Genomic DNA, 5204 nt, shown 5'->3' on the forward strand with positions numbered 1-5204 from the left:
CACACAGACACACACTCAGAGACACACTCAGAGACACACTCCGAGACACACACACAGAGACACACTCAGACACACACAGAGACACACACTCAGAGACACTCAGAGACACACACTCAGAGACACAGTCAGAGACACACAGAGACACAGACACAGAGACACACTCAGAGACACACACACAGAGACACTCAGAGACACACACAGAGACACACTCAGAGACACACACACAGAGACACACTCAGAGACACACTGAGAGACACACACTCAGAGACACACTCAGAGACACACTCAGAGACACACACACACAGAGACACTCAGAGACACTCAGAGACAGTCAGAGACACACACACAGAGACACACTCAGACACACACAGAGACACACACTCAGAGACACACACTCAGAGACACACTGAGACTCTCTGACCGTCTAATTGGACCAAAGTTGTCCTCAATCTCGGCGCTGATTCCCAGAAAATGTCAACAAAGTCACGGTGGATAAAGATCAGAGACACTGAGACCAAACTACTGCAGACAGAGACATCAGGAGGACAGACCCCCCCTTACTCCTCTCACTTCTCCCCTCACTCCTCCTCTCACTGCTCCCCTCCACTGTGAAGAGACAGTTTATCAGTTATTAACTGTCCTCTTCATCCTTAGAGCTTCACTGTTCGATGAGGAGAGGAGGAGGTCAAACAGCTACGAGACTGAGGTTTGATTGGAAACCAGGAGGACTGAAGTCAACCTGCACCTCCTCCAGAGGACTAAAATCAACCTGCACCTCCTCCAGAGGACTGAAGTCAACATGCACCTCCTCCAGAGGACTGAAGTCAACCTGCACCTCCTCCTGAGGGCTGAAATATGGACGCCATTTTGATCAACACTGAAGGTGTTCCTGACTCCTGCCTTGCTCAGAGGTCCTTCAGATAATGAGGTTGAACAGAATCCGTCTCAGCTGCTCAGCATCAGCGGCTGCAGTATGTTCAGCATGCAGTACATCAAAGGGTCCCGTTACCAAGATCAATATGGAGATCAGAAATGAAAGCTCCTTCTGAGTGAGGAGGGAAGAGGGAGGAGGGAGGAAGGAGTAGGGAGTAGGGAGGAGGGAGAAAGGAGGAGGGAGGAAGGAGGAAGGAGGAGGGAGGAGGGAGAAGGGAGGAGGGAAGAAGGAGGAGGGAGAAAGGAAGAGGGAGGAGGCTCAGCGGCGCCGCTCAGCTCCGACCAGCGAGCCGCTCCGCAAACTTTTTCATGAGGTTCTGGTTTTAAAAATGAGCTGCAGAGTTTTCGGGCCTGTTTGGATGTTTGAGATCTCAAACTGCTGAGAAACTGAAGAGGCAGCAGACCTGCAGGAGGAGCCAATCACGGACCTGCAGGAGGAACCAATCACGGACCTGCAGGAGGAACCAATCAAGGACCTGCAGGAGGAGCCAATCACGGACCTGCAGGAGGAACCAATCACGGACCTGCAGGAGGAACCAATCACGGACCTGCAGGAGGAACCAATCACAGACCTGCAGAGGAGCCAATCACAACAGTAGGAGGAGGAGGAGGAGGTGTTTGTGAATCTGATTCATCATGTTCTCAGCAGCTCGCTGAGTTGGAGGAGGAGGAGGAGGAGGAGGTGTTGGTGACTCTAATTCAGGACGTTCCCTCAGCAGCTCGCTGAGTAGGAGGAGGAGGAGGAGGTATTGGTGAATCTGATTCATCACGTTCTCAGCAGCTCGCTGAGTTGGAGGAGGAGGAGGAGGAGGAGGAGGAGGAGGAGGAGGAGGTGTTGGTGACTCTGATTCAGGACGTTCCCTCAGCAGCTCGCTGAGTTGGAGGAGGAGGAAGAGGAGGAGGAGGAGGTGACTCTGATTCATCATGTTCTCAGCAGCTCCCTGAGTTGGAGGGGGAGGAAGAGGAGGAGGAGGACGAGGAGGTGACTGATTCATCACGTTCTCAGCAGCTCGCTGAGTTGGAGGAGGAGGAGGTGTTGGTGACTCTGATTCATCACGTTCTCAGCAGCTCGCTGAGTTGGAGGAGGAGGAGGAGGAGGAGGTGTTGGTGACTCTGATTCAGGACGTTCCCTCAGCAGCTCGCTGAGTTGGAGGAGGAGGAAGAGGAAGATGAGGAAGAGGAGGTGACTCTGATTCATCACGTTCTCAGCAGCTCGCTGAGTTGGAGGAGGAGGAGGAGGAGGAAGAGGAGGAGAATAAGGAGACTTTGATTCAGGACGTTCCCTCAGCAGCTCGCTGAGTTGGAGGAGGAGGAAGAGGAGGAGGTGTTGGTGACTAATTCAGGACTTTCTCTCTGGAGACTCAACGGTCCCTCAGAGACACCAACGCTGGTTCTTCTCTCCTTGGGACTTTATGAGAATGAAGTGTTAGTGTGTGGAGGAGGAGGAGGAGGAGAACGAGGACGAGGACGAGGAGGATGAGGAGGAGGACGAGGAGGAGAACGAGGAGGATGAGGAGGGAGGAGGAGGATGAGGACGAGGACGACGAGGACGAGGAGAAGGACGAGGAAGAGGGAGGACGAGGAGGAGGATGAGGAGGGAGGTGGAGGAGGTGGAGGAGGAGGATGAGGAGGAGGACAAAGAGGAGGAGGAGAACAAAGAGGAGGAGGAGAAGGACGAGGACGAGGAGGAGGAGGATGACGAGAAGGAGGGAGGACGAGGAGGAGGAGGATGACGAGAAGGATGAGGAGGAGGATGAAGAGGATGAGGAGGAGGATGAGGAGGGGGGAGGAGGATGAGGAGGAGGAGTGAGGACGAGGAGGAGGAACAAGAGGAGGAAGACGAGGATGAGGAGGACGAGCTCATCGGACGTCTCCTCCATTACAGCTGAGAGCTCATCGGACGTCTCCTCCATTACAGCTGAGAGCTCATGGGACGTCTCCTCCATTACAGCTGAGAACTCATGGGACGTCTCCTCCATTACAGCTGAGAGCTCATCGGACGTCTCCTCCATTACAGCTGAGAACTCATCGGACGTCTCCTCCATTACAGCTGAGAGCTCATCGGACGTCTCCTCCATTACAGCTGAGAGCTCATCGGACGTCTCCTCCATTACAGCTGAGAGCTCATCGGACGTCTCCTCCATTACAGCTGAGAGCTCATCGGACGTCTCCTCCATTACAGCTGAGAGCTCTGTTTGGTTCCATTCCAGTTAAACTGATCAAAGAGGAATCAAATGTGAGGGGGCGTGGCCCGTTTGAATGAAGCAGGGCTGAAAGGTGAAGCACACTCAACTGGATGGAGGAGGTGAAGGAGGAGCACAGCAGAGAAACCTTCCTCCTCTGAGTCTGCAGGACAGAGCGACGTAGCACATTCACTGTCATCTCTGTTTGAGCAGCATCCTCATCATCCTCCTTATCTTCATCCTCCTTATCTTCATCCTCCTCATACTTCTTATCATCTTCATCCTCCTCATCATCTTCATCCTCCTCATCATCTTCATCTTGACCTTTAACTGTCTTCATGAAGCTTCAACAGAAACACAACAAGGTTTCATCCTGAAACTCAAAGTCAGCTGAAGCTCCTCCGGACTCCTCCACCTCTCCGGACTCCTCCGCCCGGGAGAACAGCTGACTCAGCTGGACTGAAGCCATTCGTAATGATTTGTGGACCAGCAGCTTCCCTGAAGACGTTTCTGCTGCATCTTAAAACCACAACGAGGACATTCCTGGGACGGTTGGTCCACAGAAACACATCTGAGCTGCTCCAATCTGGACATTAGCATATCAAAGGAAAACCTCCGTCAGCACAACAGTGAGGAGACGTTAGCATGCAGAGACGTTAGCGAGCAGGAGGCCTTCAGGAGGCTTTCAGGAGGTTTTCAGGAGGCCTTCAGGAGGCCTTCAGAAGGCCTTCAGGTAGTCTTCAGGAGGTCTTCAGGAGGTTTTCAGGAGGCCGTCAGGAGGCCTTCAGAAGGCCTTCAGGTAGTCTTCAGGAGGTCTTCAGGAGGCCTTCAGGAGGTCTTCAGGAGGCCTTCAGGGGGCCTTCAGGAGGCTCAGAGATGTTTGGCATGTTAACATCCGCTGAGAAGCTCTAAAACATATTGAAAAAACCACAGCAGTAATATTCACTAACTCCTGCTGACAGTCTGAACGCTGTCACCAGGAAACTACGTCAGGAGATGGAGGAGGTCAAATCATCGGGAGGAGGAGGAGGAGTGCAGAGTTGCAGAGTGAACAGTAGAAACAGAGTCTCATTCATTCAGACTGAAATCAACTCTGTTCATAGAAACGTGAAGCTCTGCAGGCCTCCTCCTCTCCTCTCCTCCCTTCCCCTCCCCTCCCCTCCTCCTCCTTCTCCTCCTCAGGTTGGACTGCAGCGATGAAACCAGGTCAGAGGGACGAAACAAGCAACGGACGGTTAAACACATAACAAGAAACAGTCAGAGAGCAGCAAGAGATTACTGATGGAGCAGAGCACTGAGGTCCTCCTCCATCTCCCCATCTCCTCCATCACCTCCATCTCCTCCATCACCGCCATCTCCTCCATCACCTCCATCACCACCATCTCCTCCATCACCGCCATCTCCTCCATCACCTCCATCACCACCATCTCCTCCATCTCCGCCATCACCTCCATCTTCTCCATCACCTCCATCTCCTCTATCACCGCCATCTCCTCCATCACCTCCATCACCACCATCTCCTCCATCACCGCCATCTCCTCCATCACCTCCATCACCTCCATCACCACCATCTCCTCCATCTCCGCCATCACCTCCATCTTCTCCATCACCTCCATCTCCTCCATCACCTCTATCTCCTCCATCTAATTTTTTTATATTGAAAAGTTATTTTGAATATTTAGATGTAAAGAACTGAGGTTGTTGTCATGGAAACGCTGAACTTCCTGTTCCACTTTATTATGTTTGATAATAAATAGTTTCACAAGTTTCTCCGTGTTGCTGCAGAAGTTCATTCATGGAGGAACAACCGGGTGAGACTCCTGAAGACAGCAGCACCGGGACAAACAAGTGGACACAAAGGGATGGGTGTGTGTGTGTGGGCGGAGAGGGGGGGGGGGTCTGCAGGGACACAGAGGACAACGCTAAGATATATGCAAGCACGGTGAGGACCGGCCCTAATCCCAAACATGGTTTCCCTCCTCACACAGATGATGTCACCCCCGCCCTCCTCCCGCCCCAACCTACACACACGCGCACACACACACACACACACACACACACACACACACACACACACACACACACACA

Source organism: Brachyistius frenatus, unplaced genomic scaffold (genome assembly GCF_029030835.1).
Source record: "Brachyistius frenatus isolate BFR_SWC_R1_liver_20210118 unplaced genomic scaffold, ASM2903083v1 Contig_535, whole genome shotgun sequence".
NCBI lineage: Eukaryota > Metazoa > Chordata > Actinopteri > Embiotocidae > Brachyistius > Brachyistius frenatus.